The sequence below is a fragment of the Charadrius vociferus genome, unplaced genomic scaffold, assembly GCF_000708025.1.
Source record: "Charadrius vociferus isolate BGI_N301 unplaced genomic scaffold, ASM70802v2 scaffold296, whole genome shotgun sequence".
Classification (NCBI taxonomy): domain Eukaryota; kingdom Metazoa; phylum Chordata; class Aves; order Charadriiformes; family Charadriidae; genus Charadrius; species Charadrius vociferus.
In genome coordinates this window covers 397,497-413,547 of record NW_009648972.1, presented here as the reverse complement: position 1 = coordinate 413,547, position 16,051 = coordinate 397,497, and the positions used below count along the sequence as shown (strand labels likewise).

Below are 16,051 nucleotides of genomic sequence, written 5' to 3'. Positions count from 1 at the left end.
TGCATTTTTGGTAAACAAACACTGCTTGCCATCACAACACAGAGCCAGAATAACAAGCAATGAGTTTGTTCACCGACTATTAAAATGTGCAATGATGATTAAAGCACCCGATCTTGAAAAAGTTTTTACTTACCCATAGGATCATTGGCTTTTCTTTCCTCGTAACAACAACCAGGCTTATGAACAATTTACTTTCAGCAGCTTCATGTGTTAGTTCCAAAAAGGAGAGCTCCATTACACTAACTTATATGTGCATTACAGGGAGAACAGAGAATCCTAAAACCTTTTATCGGACACCCTGCTGCATGGAATTTTTTTCTAAATAAATACGGAACAACAAATATCTTTGAACTTCTCTAGTTAATAGACCTTACAGACCTCCTACAGTGTGGCAATAAATATGCCTCAAGAAATCAGTGTATCACTTCATACTATTTAATAATGCCACAACTGCCTTTGTTATGCAGACTGTATAGAAGAGTGAATGCTATCCGAGAGCAAAGCCATGCATTAATAGTGCCTTTCTTTCTTCTGTTAGTAAGCATTGCATCCCTGCTTCAATTCTATTCTCTTCCACCTGTAGGTCCTTCCAGTAGACAGCTGAGTCCACTTAAAGCATTGACTTCAGAATAGTTTGGCATGCAATTTCCCAACTCAAGTTATTAAAACAAGAACTGCTGTGATTCATGAACCATGGCTGAACGGCTGACTATTCCTTTCACTTAAGTTCAAGATTTTTATTCATGTATCTGTATCTCTTTGAAATAAAAACCTCACAAAGACACCAACATGCTGAGATTCAATGTCTCATCTTATCAGTGCCTAATACAGGCGATGAAGAATCTGACATGCACAAACCCCCATGCTAAATCTGTCTATTCTGAAGATTTCATTTGCACAAATAAGCTTTGTGGGTCGCTAGTCACTTCTCAATGGGTTATTTTACTCCCGATTTTGCCTCTGGGCACAGAAAAGTAAGAAGGACAGTTTACTTTTCCATTGTTTTCTTACATTAGAAATACCAAGATAAACAAAAATATATGCATATTTATGAATATACACATTCACAAGAACTCAGGAACACTCTGTTCATATGAATGTGGCAGTTCTGATCATATCTTGTTACAAAACTGTACTGGGTTGAGGAATTAACTTTACCTCTGCTTCCCTTCTGCTCTTAGAAACCTGAAAAGCAGTATGAGTGGCTTGACAGCTTGTCTCTGAAATAGAGGTAGTTCTCAGTCATTAAGGAGGATTCTTGTTTGTTTACAAGACATACAAATTTTCCCGCTGTGATCAAATCATAGAAAATAATCCTCTTTCTTTTAACCTCTTCTTCCAATAGTAAACTTTAGAAGTGATTCAGTGTAAAAACAAGTTCACCTACACATTACTTCATTGGGAAGTAATTTACCTTAAGTAGACATTGTGTTACATAAAACAGACACCTTTAACACGTGCCTGGGAGCAAGCAGCATCTCAAGCTCAGTCATAACTTCCATTATTAATTTTAGTTCCCGTATAATCTTTAATGATAGCACACACTCCCTCTGGCATAGGAACAGGGAATACAAAGAACAACGTTCCCAAGCTATGAGGAAAATAAAATTTCCCCAGAGTTACCTTCTCTCTGACACAGGGGAAAAAAAATTGTCCTGACTCCCTGTCTCTGGTGATCAGTTTAATAGCATAGGTGTGAACAAGGCATATTAACCAGGCATCTCACAAAATCTTTGCATCCCTATGAGGGACACCCAATACAACAGCACCAGTAGCAGTCCCTAATCTCCAGCACAAGGCTGTAGTTTGACGTGCACTTAAAGTTAACAGTGATGCAAAAAAAGATGGTTTCTCTGCTTGCCACCCTCAACTAGCAATTCCCCCATGCCCACATCGCTCCCTGCAGCGTGGCCCGTGACTACAGGGAACTAAACCAAGGTCAATTGATCCATCTGTGGCTTAGTTATTTTTGACCACAGAATTTTCTGACCTGCAGCACAGGGTTAGAACACTAGAAGTACAGTATGAATAAACAGGTGACACCACATCTTTTCATAATTCCCCTAGAAACATCAACACATTAGACACAGAATTCAATTCAGAAGCTTACTTTTCTAACTGCTGGTATAATATACTCTCTTAGATACAATTCTGTCCATAAAACAGTTTGTGGTCTCAGCTGACTACTTTTTTAACTCTTTGTCTAAATCCACTTAATACAGCCTCAGTCTTGTTCTAAAACTCTTCATAAATTCGTTTTAATGTGTCACATTAAAACATTTTTAGATATTGCCCTGAAGAATGCCAAACCATTTAAGGAAACAATTCATCACATAAGCCTTAATCACAGAGTAAAGAAAAAAAAATCCCATGTTATATGTCTGCAAAATAAGGAACATAACATTGACGTCTAAACAACAGCTGTGAAAATAGCTGCACCTAGTGAATACCAGGTGAAAGGAGAAAAAGATACAGAAAAAGAAATATTGTGGTCTGTTGCAAAAAGAGCACATAATTGTCACATCAGAAAGGAGAATATATATCTTGTATAAAGACTTGAATAGGCAAATTAAGGAAGATGTCAGTACCCGTGATACTTTGTGATATAACTTTGATCACAGATAACATGAATGGAAGTTATAGGCATAAGTCTCTACGAATCGAGATGCAAAAATATTCCTTTTCCTTTTTTCTTTCCCCTTTCACATACTCATAGAAGGTAGGGTGTTTCAAAAGAAAAGGTATAGCTTTGATAACAAGATCAAATTGCTTCCTATGTCACATCTGTCCTTAAAGAATAAAAACAAAAATGACAACTTCTTATTCTCATCTGGAGGAAAAACTCTGTTAAAGTGTGACTAATGAAAATACTTATACTACCATGCTCACTACCACAATTACAGCAGGAAAACTGCAACGCTTCCCTCTTTCAGCTAAAATGCCTGACAGGTTGTTGCCAACAATGCATATTTTACAGGCTGCCTTATTTTCCTCTGAAAAACATACCTTAGAGGGAATATTCATAGAAAATAAGACTAACCCCTGAATTTCAATATTTCAGGTAACAGAAAGGTTACACGTTTCTCTCAGCAACCAGTTCTGTCAGCTCTTGACCTGTTTGGTTCCCAGCTTTTCCCTCAATTCCTGCCTGATTTACAAAAAATAGTAAGCCTCTCTCTCCTCTCCTCTCTTTCCAGTTCCTTCCACTCACCTTCTTCCCATTCTCTTAACTTTCAGAGTTCCACTAGCCCCAAATTTCCTCTAAACATCTTTCCTTCCAACACTTCATCACTCCCTTTTCCATGTTATCTGCAGTGAACTCCACCTCATTCTTAATCCCAGTTTTCTTACCTGGGATTTTCTTAACCTTGCCTCTCTTATCATCAGCACTTCATAATCCTCCTTATTTTCTAATGGGAACATAGCCCATCCTTCAGTAAGTCCTAACCTTTCTCTATCCTCCTCGCTCCTCTCTGGATCAGGTCCTCACTTTCTCCACTTCAACTTCCTCCACTTCGATAAGGCGCCAGATTCCAAAAGTTTGCAAATTTATAAAGACAAAAGTCTGCCAGCGTAATAGCCTGCCAAGTCTGCAAATTTGTACAGATAATTCCATTTAACTAAGCACTCCCTCTCACTATTTATTCATTTTACTTCACACAACACAAGTTTCACAGTGCTTATTTTGGGATAGTTTCTTCAAAATATATTCCAAACACTTAATCTGATCCTTTCCATTTTGACCAAGTTGAAACTGATGGGTTTTACTTTTATCAACTACAACTGCCAAAAAAAGATGACAAGAGACTTCTCATGCAAATACAAACTTCTGATTTTTGGAGCAGTCAAAACCAACCTAATTTTCTTTGATATACTCCAAAAAGTTATACAGTGAAGAATCTTGTAGGAGTCATTTTTAGGAAACAACGTGAGTTCTGCTACAGTGCTGCCTGTTTTACAGGATCAGAGATAACAGGGTGGGTATGTGGGAGTAACTTCAAACATGCATATGAATAAAAACCAATTAAGTAGGAAAAATTGAAGCCCTTCTTTTTGTCCAATATATCTGCCTAAGCAACAGAAAGACACCTTGGTGAAAAATCTTCCATTAGCCTTGGATTGACTAAAACTCTCCATCCCACTGCAGACATTAAAGATCCTGAGGCAGGCTATTACTAAACATTTTAACTCCCCTGCCCACGTCTTCTTTGGTATCAAACACCAGATTTTAAGTAAGTGTTGTGCAATGAACTGTTGCAGCTATTACTAACTACTACTTCTCAAGCACCAGCGTTCCTCTGACAGCCAACCAGCTCCAAATCATAACAGCTATCCAGAATGTTTATGTAACTATAAATTCTAGACAATTATCTGACACCAATATTCTTCAAAATCATGGAAGCTTCTCAAAGCACAAAAATGCAAAATGTTTGATTCTTTATCAAGAATACAAATACAAAAATACACATTCCTGTCCTGAATGTAAAGCTTACCAATTTCAGAAAGGTTTGTGTTGTCTGCGGGGTTGTGTGTGTTTTTTTAATGAAACCATCTACTCAGAGAGTTATGAAAATTTAAAAAGAAAGATTTAAGCTATTCACTAGGTCTATGTTATTTCAATAAATTTTATTAGTTTTACTGAATGAATGCTATGAATATAGAAAATTATCTCTGAGGCAACAAAATGTGTTTTAACATCTCGTTCCTTTCCTGAATTATATATATTAGCCTATTCCTCCATTAAAAGGTGAATTAACCTAGATAATATTCCCAAACCTAAATTTCCATATATCAATCAGTAATACAGCATGCAAAATGTGATTCAGAGTCTTCAACAGGCTAGCATGCACTTGACTCTAAATCGGAAAGCACTCGTTCTAAATGGCAAGCTGTTGGGCTCTGCAGCTAGTTTTCCAGCCACTGCCACATCCTTAACCCAGGATTCACCTAGCATTGCCTCCAGCAACACACTGACAAGACAAGACGGACTGCAAATATAATGACCAAACAAGTGACCCAACAGCATTCCCATTTCTCACCCTACTACCTTCCTTTTATCAGTGAAAGAGATCAAAGGCCTGGAAGAAGCACCCTACTCTGAATTGCTACAGCGTGGGGGGAAAAAATACTGTATTTATTCTGAGTTTATTCTCACATACGCAAAAGAATACAAATAGGCAGCTTAGCAGAAGGAAGCATTGCAGAACTCTCACCACAAGACAGTTCTCGGTCACGCTGTTGGAGGGACCTACACAGCAGGAAACAATGTGCACAAGAAACAACAGGAGCTCTACAAATGTAGAGAGCGTAGTCATGAAGACACTCTATAAACAAAACTGGGGCAATTTTCAATTTTTATTTTCACAAAAACCAAGTGAGAGCAAACTATCGTGAATCATCTGACCTACATGATGAAAAACCCAAGACACTTTAATTTGTATTCACTAGTCATAAGTTTCAACTGCAGTGAATTAGCTCTCCATTAACTGCCTCCCTTAGAGAAGTCACCTAGTGATTTCTGTTTTCCTATGGCATGCATTATTTGCATATGCTAACCCGAGAAGATACACCACTGCTGCAAAAATACTGCCAGTGCTAAGGGCATCTCCCAAGACAAAAGACATGACAATAATCTTCCAGTGCATAGAAGGAATTAAATTAAAATAACTTACCTTTATTTCATAAGAAGTACTTTCTGTTACCAATACTGGAAAGATTTTTCCACTTATATATGTGCATTACTTATTGCAGAAAGACCACTCTTTTACTTAAAATTCAAGCATAGTAATTGAAAGACAGACATTAGATCAGCCACACTAGGTCACATAACCCCATAACCTGTCTCCACCAATGATAACTCCCAGGTTCCCCCGATCTGTGTCCCTTCTACAATGAGAAAGGGATCCCAGTATGCAAGCACACAGAGTACATCAGGTTGTAATACCTCTTCCAGTTCCTTCAGAAACACTTGTTAGGGTCCTGGTTGCCTCCTCCCCACCTTACACTTCTACCTTCTCATCCACCATCATAGCATGTCACAGGAACTCCCTTGTCAACCGCCTCCTTTCTCTGGCTCACCTGGTCCATATGGTAGGACAGGGAAATATAAGAGGGTGTGGGCACACATGGGGATGATCCCAGTTCCGGTGAGTTTATAATTTCTTCCCAGCATGTCTGCAGGCAGAGCGTGACTGGGCAGAACCCACTGGCACAACAAATGAGCTGGGAGCACAATGGGAGGTATCAAAGGAGCTCTGATCAATATTCCCCCTGCAGCTCCCTGTCCTTGCATTTCAATCTTGGACTCTCATCTCTTCCCAGTACCGAAGAGCTTTGAGCATCTGACATACGAGGGTGGTCATGGGGAGTAACGAAGACAGAGCCAGACTCCTCTTTGTAATGCCCAGTGAATAGACAAGGAGGCGCAAACTGAAATACAAGAAACCCAATAAAATGCTTTCGGGTTTTTTAAACCATAAGGCTAGACAAACACCTGGACAGGTTGCCAAGAAACGTTCTGGAGCCTCCACACTCAGAGATATTCAAAACCCAACAACACATGTCCCCGGATAAATCCTAGCTGACCCTGTTTTGAGCAGAGGTGTTAGACCACTCTCCACAAGTGCCTCCCAACCTCAGTGATTCTCGTTCCTCTCCTACTACTGATTAATGTATTGCCAGAGTTGGTAGGGAATATTGATTAGATTTGTTAAGAGGATTGTTTAATCGTTGATAAATCCCTGACCTCTCTCACATCTCTACAGCATGACAGGCACCGAGGAGAAGGTAAAGGTCTTCACCACAAATGAGTTGTTTCTTTGGACGTGGCACATCAGTGGTGACATGCAGATTTTAGTACCCCACACGTACAAATGGACCAAAACCATAGAATGGGCTTTTTCAACAAAACTGAACAACAATTTTGCTACAGTATTCACCTGTACTTAGAACATGTTATGCTCATGGAAAATGTCACAGTGAGTAGGAAAGTAAAATGCAAAAGCCAAAATAAAATAGAAAAAGAACAAAGCTGCTTTTGCTTGACAAATATAGTTATCTGTTTAAACAATATTGATCACTATTGTGTATTTTAAAACTTTCCCAGATATTTCTTTGTAGAAAGAAATCCTTCCCTTCATGTGGGAAAAAGAAATCCTTAAAAATAACAACTCAAAAGATGAGCAGCTTTGGAACATGCTTTCTCTTAATGTTAACTGGCAAAAATATTTGGGGACTGTAGTGAGACTAGCACAGAAGCCCATTTTGTTAGAAAAATCCATTAATTAGGTGTGGTTTACACTTACATTTTTGAGTCTCAATGAACAGCTAAGTATTCCAGAAAAATATGAAACCAGAAAAATAAATATAACCCATTACGGAGAACACCTGTCAGTAGCTTCAAAAGTCCAGTTCCCTGTAAATCAGTTCAGACAATACTTATAGAAAATATTAGAACGTCAGAAGAAAATATCAGATATCCAACTTGTACTGGTTTTGGCTGGGAGAGAGTTAAATTTCTTCATAGTAGCTTGTATGATGCTATGTTTTAGATTTGTGACCACAACAGTGTTGATAACCCAAGGAGGAACCTTTTAGTTATTGCTGAGCAGTGCTTGCACAGTGTCAAGGCATTTTCTGCTTCTCACAGTGCCCTGCCAGCACGGGTGTGCACAAGAAGTTGGGAGGGGACACAGGCAGGACAGCTGACCCCACCTGACCAAAGGGACATCCCAGACCACATGATGTTGTGCTCAGCAGTAAAAGCTGGGTGGAGGAAGGAGAAATATTTGCAGTTATGGCATCTGTCCTCCCAAGTACCCATTACGTGTGATGGAGCCCTGCTTTCCTGGAAATAGCTGAACACCTGCCTGCCCATGGGAACTAGTAAAAGGATTTCTTATTTTGCTTTGCTTGTGTACATGGCTTTTCCTTTACCTATTAAACTGTATTTACCTCAGCCCACAAGTTTTTGCACTTTTACCCTTCTGATTCTCCTCCCCATCCCACTGGAGGGAGGGAGTGGCTGTGTGGTGCTGAGCTGCCCACTGGGTTAAGCCACGACAGAGCTCAAAGAACTAATTCTGTCCTATTTTCACTATGTAACAACATATCTGTTTACTACCATGATTACTCTGGGACTTAAAATTGCTAAGAACTCACTCTACCTTCTACCTGTATTAATGTAACTCTATTCAAATGGAATAATTACTCCAGCCCTTTTTTGGGCTATGATTATGTCCTTAAAGAAGCACATAGAATATTACAGCATAAGCATTAAGTCACATCTAAACTGATTTCTGTTAGTTACTTGATCTCAAGAATTAATTCAAAGTGTCTAACAAATGCAATCTTATTTTTACAAGCTCTTAATATGTTAAGAAATGTATATTACACTCCAGACATTAATTTCCCACAGGGTATTTAGCTGTAAAGCTTCTAGTTGACTTGACCTAAAAATCACAGACATAATGCTTAAATCCCAATTTGCTGTTCCCATTTTTTTAATGCTAATAGTACGTGAAAGGCACTTTCTCCATGCTAAATTAAGAATATAAGGCCCAAATTACTACTTACCTACGATCAGCAGCTTATTCCTATTTAGATAGGACTATACAGCCTTATACTATCAAAGCAGTACTGACAATTCTTGGTTTAAGTGGCTTCCATAGTTTCTTTCCACAAAGGAGCAAAACACCAAATTCATCGCAAAAGGGGAAATTTTGTTATGTTAGTACAAAGCTAGTTATAAATGAATGCTGTCAAGTCCACTTCACGAGAAGGGTGAACCGCTGCCTTACAGGGTTTGCTTCAGCTGTTCAATAAGAATTGATGTTCCGAAATATTCCCCCTTGAGAAACCCAGCATAGCAGAGATGAATTTGAATTAAGCAGAAATCCCATAATTCAGTAGAACAAAATGTAACATCTATTTTAACTGTGAAAAAACTTTCACGAACATCACAGACATCAGAGATAATATATGTATAGCAAGTTAACAACAGGTTGCAGTTATTCAGAGAAAACATAACCTTGTTAGTTCTAAAGAAGGTTGTGCAGAGGACATTAAAGGATTATGTACTTACCTGGTTCACATTTTTATAGCACTTTTGGTATATCTGAAAAAGGTTGTTTTGTTTGGGTTTTTTCTTATGAACCTAAACTGAAACACTGAGCACTCAAGCCCTCTCCATAACCTTTTATTCACTGCTTTTCCAGTGCAGGCTGTCAAGACAGAAGCTGATCTGCTGTTAAGACATTAATCATTCATGTGCCTCCAGTTTGTAGATGGAGAGTGTACCCCACAGGGTTTTCTCAAGCCTCTACAGGTCACAAAAACAACCACCTTCAATTCCACTTTTAAGTCTACTGGTCACCCGGCATAACTCATAAACCATTAACTCATGTATTTTCAATAGCATCTTTCACCTAATGCGTCACAGATTGCATAAAAATCTCAGCTTCCAAATGGTCTCAGCATAGATTGTCAGAAGGTATGAAGCAGAAGGTCAAGTCCATACTCAAGGACAAAAGCTCAGGAGAAAATTGCATTAAAGCAACCTGGAGCAAATATGAAAATCACTTCAATCCTCTCTAGACTAGCAGCCAACCTAGTTTTACCCATACTCAGTGCTTCATCAGACACCAGCAAATTATCATACTGTTCAGCATAGAGAAGAACAACACAAAAAACATTTTAGCCCTTATTCATGTACATTCAGTGAAGTCCATGGGGGCACAGGATACTGTTGTTTCTCTCATGACATAGCAATTATGTTAGAACTGATGGCTTCATAATAAGACTACTCAGGAAACATTAAAAATAAAGTCCTCTGTGAGAAGCACTGATCACACTTTCATGAGTTGCAGATTTGGATACCGCTTCATAACACACAATATCAAACACAAGGATAGATTTGAATACAGTCATTTGGATAATTGCTCCAGCATTGCAAGTACCATTTCTGAAGGACACTAGAAACCTGACTTAATTGCTAAGTCACCCCAAATCACCTAGGTAACAAAACCTAGGTACAGTTACACACACAGAATATCCAGGACACCTAACTAGAATTTAGACACCAGCTACTAATTAGATAATTATCACAGACATTCCAAAAAGGGGCGATAACACATTTCCATTAAAGTGACCTGTGTTTTGCCTTTCTGCTCCCTCCAGAGATACACTAGGCACCTCAAATCCTTGCAGTTAATATCTCTTTTGCTAGCATCTCACTATTTCCATGTCAATCACTTAACTGTTATGTCTTAAAGTTTCAGACAGCCCTCTCCTACACCATATTAGTCAATTATTAATTCTGTAAATTTTACGTTTAACTGACATGTTCAACCCCTCCCGTTATCAAATATAACCCTGCAGTAGGCCATGAAATATTACCCTATATTCCAACACTGGGTTTTGCGCATATTTTTCTTAATTTATGTTGTAAATGTACTGAGATGTTATGTACTCAGAGCATCCCCACATAATAAACACAGTACAAGTATGAGGAAAAGGGGATTTTGCCCAAGTGTCAGCATTGTATGGATAAGCAAAAAAACCTCAGTAATACAATACCAGCGTGCATCTTGAAAAGTTATCTTAGTTCAGTATTGTGTTGTTACTTGTAGGCAAGGCAAAAAAAAAAAGTTGAAAAAGGAAACAAAGAAAGTTTTATAGCAACTGCAGTTACTGTAGTGCATGATAGGCAGTGAGGGAGCAAACACAAATGCAACTATTTGACAGTTTGACAAGCGGGCAATGAAGACTTGTATCACTCTTAAAGGTGAGGGAAAAAGGCTGGGATGACCTTCGGCAATGAAAGTCCTTTAACTGGCAACAAGCGGTTTTATCTAATATAGTGGAACCATGGGAGAGATGCAAAGAAAGAAATGGCACAGTCAAAGCAAAAATCTGGAAAAATAAGTTGTGCAGCTCTAATTGGACTGACACAAGTAGGCAAGGCTGCCTTGCTCTAGGCAAAAGTAGAGGACGATGCAGCACTGAGTGTAAGCATAAAAATTTTTACCTGCAAGGATGAAAACTTGTAGCTGAATTTAAGAAATGAAAACCAGGCGTTTAGGGCAGATTCAATTATGAGAAACTGAAGAAAAACCTGCGCTTAAGAGAGTACCCAAGGAAACACAGGCCTGCGGAACGGAAAGGACGGGGTAACGTTCAACCACTGAGGCAGGAAAAAGTTGAAAAATTAGGTTTCTTTTAGTCATATAGCACATATGCTGATAGCCAGGTATGGATAAGAGAGCAGTCACTAAAACAATTTTTTTTGTAAATAATTGCAGAGAGGCAGAAAGGCAGGTCTGTGAGAGCCAAATGTAAGTGGGCAGTCTCACTCTACTGCATGCATGCAGTCACATTTCTAGACAGAGTAAAAATGTGTGTGTACATACAGCACAGTGCAGCTCACATCTTGAAGTTGGGCAGTGTGACCCAGGGGCTCCAACAATCCTCTGAACTTTTTAACTTGTAGTAATGTACAGCTACTTTTATTCATATCATTGTTCATGACTATCTGGTTTTAACGACTGACTAATTTAGTTAGCACTTCAAAATCTTTATCAGCAACTCTTTTTAAAAAAAATCAGCAAATTATTATTTGTTTTTTACGTTTCCTCTTTAGTACTGGTAAAGATGATATTTAAGATAGCCATCTTTCCACATTAGCCACTACTATAAGAAGTGATAGATAATTTTCTTGCTCACATACAACCCTCAATTTCTACTGTTAATTCTAAGTACTGTAGCATGTCAACCCTCTTTTCCTGCTGTTCTGTCTCCTAATCCTCTTAAAGAACTTACTTACAGTGATCTGGGGGCCTGATCCTATTTTTTTCAACGTGGTTATTCTAATTCTGTCCTACATTTCAACTACCCAGGTTTACATTCTTTTTCATTGGTCTGGCAGGGCTGCACATTTCCATTCATTCAGGTCTTTTACCATACTGCTTTGCATTTTTCTTTCTTTATTCTTGCCTCTATTACACATTGGAAAAGAAGAACCACCTAGCTAGAAAACAGAGAGGTCAGCCATTGTCTCTATCAATCTTCTGAGACGTAGTTAAATACTGTATATGTTATGTCTAAATATTTGAAGTTGTAACTGATGACTTCATAGTTAGAACATTTGGATGGCTAGTTTCTATAGCAATATGAATCTCTTTAAACTGCATTAGTATCAACAATGTTAATTTGAAAAGGGTCTATTACACTGCACAGCCTAATCAACATTAAACTGTTTCAAAAACGTGTCCTGAATTGCAGTTTTCACGGCTTGTGTTATGGACCGCTAAAGTCTAAAACCATTTTTAGTGAAATGGTGGCATCTTGTGGCAGAAATCGGTCACTGCAAGAATGACGTCTTTGAAACTATTCTGATGAAAAATGCACATAATCTAAATCAATCCCAAGCATCTGCTTCAGTTCATTATTTACATTACTATAAAACTGACACGTTTGCAGAGTTATTTTGAACGACTGTTTGCTTTCCTTACATCTCATTTATGAGTACCATTGCTCTTGCCCAGAATATAAATTACTTTTGGCATCTCACAAGTGAGTTAGTGCCACTCTTGGGCGAGGTGGTTACCATCTTGGTAGGTTTGACATATACTCTCGGTATTTAGGACATCCACCTATCCAAACGTTTACCTATCGCCTTCAAAAAGAGCACTGCCAATCATGCAAGAATACTCTGCTGGGCAAGTCGTTTAGGAGGAAGAACAGTTTCTCAGATGCTAGTCTTTTTTTTCATCTTAGCTCCTGAGAAAATTTAGCATCCCCTCAGTTCTTCTGGCTCCTCGCTCCTGCCAGCCCCTCAGCAGCAGCAGCCCGTGCTGCCTGCCAACAAGAAAAAGAAAGGAAACAAGGTCTTGGAAGACTTTCCTCAGTTTACAAGGAAAGGGTATCTATCTCCCACACCACAAAGCTGCTTCAGCCTAATAAGACATCTGGATGATCCCAGAAAACCAACATCTGCACCTACTACCAGTCACTCAGTGCCACAGAGCAGAACTGAAGAGCAATGCTTCCCTTGTCAGGGAGGCCTCTGCAGTCCCCCATCAACTTGCCACATCCCTTAATCGCCTGTGGTTCATTTTCTTCCAAAATTGAACAAAATTAATACAGATAGCCACAGAAGAGTGACTAATGTGTCTCTAGGCACACAAGAAAGTTAGGTTAAGGTTTTTAATAATACTTTGATAAGCAGCTCCAATTCTTTACCTGGTATTTATTCTTCATTAGGATCATTCACTGGTAACAATGTGCTGTTGTGGTGTTAAACATCAATTGCTTGTGATAAGTATTTTGCAGGTGCCTTTTTACTGTTCAGAATGTTATGACAAACATTCAATTTCTTCAATTTTTAATTCCTTTTGCTTCCAAGAAACTCTGCTTATTCTTTTGCCTTCTGGTTGTTTGGAAGGGGGGGAGGGTGGGGCAGCGGGTGTTGTTGGTTTTGGGTTTGTTTTACTACTTCTTAAATGTCACTTTTCACTAAAAGAGCTTTCATTTAGCATTTTTCTTAACATATGAAGATGATATCCATATGCATTGGGTGGATAGCAGGAATAATTTTACCTTCACTCATGAGTATGCACAGTGATCTTGACATACAAGTTCTGGGTATGTGACTAACACAAATAAAGCACGAGCAAACACTTGTGAATCCGTGCCAATCTTACTAATGGAAGTGGAAACAAAACTCATGGGTTTCATACACAAAACATGAAGAGACTCAAATTGCCATCTATCCCCCATGCACACTTCGCTTACTTCCTGCTGTTACTGTGCTGTCACCTTCCCAGTCCCATCAGTAATACAGGACTAAATAGAATGAAGTCCTGTATCTTCAGTCTAGCCTAGTGCTTAAATGAAGACAGAGATCTACCTAATAGCTTGGGTCTAACAACTCAAATAAGTTTTACAGGCTTCAGCCAGGGTTAACCAGCTTTTTAGGGCAGGAACTACATCTGCATGATGCTCTGTGTGCCTAAATGAAACAGCATCGTTAAGTGTCATCAAGTTCTTTCTGGCTTTGAAAACTAAGTTGTTCATCACTGATAATTTGGATGTGAACTTCCTACAAAAACAGAGAAATGCACTATAACTGTTTGCTTTAATTAAACCAAGGTTTCTTCTACTATTTAGCAATTCTTCATCTTTATTTCTATGCTGTATCTCTGGATGTAATAATTCAGAGAATTAAAAAAAATTTAAATATTTAAGATTTTTTGTTGTTGAAATACATTTTGTATTGCTGTACTACTTCACCTGACAAGCTGGCAATGATCTGGAAACAAGGAAGGCAGATATCTAAAATCTTCTCCTTCCTAAAATTAATTTGCCTCCTGCCATTTCAGGTAGTATAAAAGTAATCAGTGAATACTGATAGATCTGCACAATCTGACACTGCTAAGAGAATAATTCTGCCGTTGAAGTGTAGATAATCCAATCTGCCCAGGTTACAGAAAGTGAGTCTACAAGCAAGCATTTCTGTAACTCCATTTTAGTTGAGTGTTTGTAGTGACCATTGCTTGAGGACACCAGTACACAAGAAAACCTGTTGTGCATCAGCCGTACATAGTAATAATGTGCTCGCTACTGATGTAATTTTCTCCTGCCATCCACAGCAGCATTTGTGAGCCCAGCCACAAAAAAAAAAAAGGTTTGGATGATACATTCAGACACACGGGTGAGATTTACCAAGACAAAAGACAGATTTCACATCCTCTTAAGAAACTCCCAAACCCCAATTTCCCACCACAGTTTCCCTAAGGGGAATTCACACTGAACCAGATACTTCTCTTGGGACTTATTTTTAAATGACCAACCAGGAACTAGTATGGGCGAATCTCACAGAGGAAGACAATTTTACCCTTCATTGGCTTCTCAGGTGAGAGAGAAGACATTATGTTTAGTGGCAGCCAAAGCAACACACAGTCATAAAAGTTGTCTAGCTAATGGTATGAGTTGTTGAGTTTTTCTATTAGCCTGTGAAACTACAGCAAAAGACTATGTCACTGGAAATCTAATACCAGTTTGCACCGATCAGTTTCACATCTCAGAAAAACTGCAAAAATTCTCTCTTACAAAATGCAGTTGTGTTCACATCCGAGTCTCTCAGTCATGTATTTGGTCCTGCAACACTGTAACATAATGGCTATTATGTAAACCTGAAAAGGAAAGGTCCCTTCATTTACCCATCTAGGCAGCTCTAAGAAACTTGGGGCTTTTTGCACTCTATGGAAAGCTGTTTTCAGATATAGGTACAAAATGAATCCTCCTTTTTTCAGCTAGCACGCTGAATGAAGTATTTCGAACTAATAATGGCCATAAAACTTGTTTAGTGATTTCTATAAGCTAAAGAGTGGATACCATTTCTGTAGACGTTCAATCTTGGCATCTTCTTTATTCCTCTCACTGGCGAGCACACGTGTAAATATAAATTACACTCATCTTAAAACCTTTATTCTCACTGGCTATAGGAAAGTACAAACTTGTCAGTCAGTTCCTTCTACTATTATTTCACTAGCAGAAGTTTCAACAGTACTGTCCTGCAGTCATCTGATCTGTCTTAGCTTTTCCAGCCCTCGGGACCCTCAAGGGTTCTCAGAAGTGATGCTCTCATCCTTGCCTTGTGCTCAGAGCAAAAGCATTCAAACTCGTAACCAGTTTCGAAAAAGACCACTCAGACCTTCACATGAGCCTCCTTACAAACAACTTTCTCTCTATCCAACTTCTGGTCTGAATCTCATCTCACCCATACCAGACATGAGTCCATGAAATAACTAACACAGTAACAATAAAACATTGCCACAGAGTAGCTCACTGTATTTAACCTCATAAATAGTAATACTGAATTGTGCTACTATTCCCTCTCCCAGTAGTTTTCTACCAGGCAAATCAGCAAAGTATGACAAGAAGAATCCCTTTACAGAAAGTATTAAACCTTTTCACAATGTCACACCCTGAAAAAGATACTTTTAATACCTGTAGCTGAGCCTGGATCACAGTTTGGAAGCCTGAAACAGCT

General features: G+C 38.7%; 1 protein-coding gene across 2 annotated transcripts in view; it reads right to left on the bottom strand.

Moving 5' to 3' along the window:
- Window positions 1–16,051, bottom strand: part of CCSER1 (coiled-coil serine-rich protein 1) — a 644,956-nt gene that overhangs the window by 624,746 nt on the left and 4,159 nt on the right. The gene's annotated exons all lie outside the window — the stretch shown is intronic.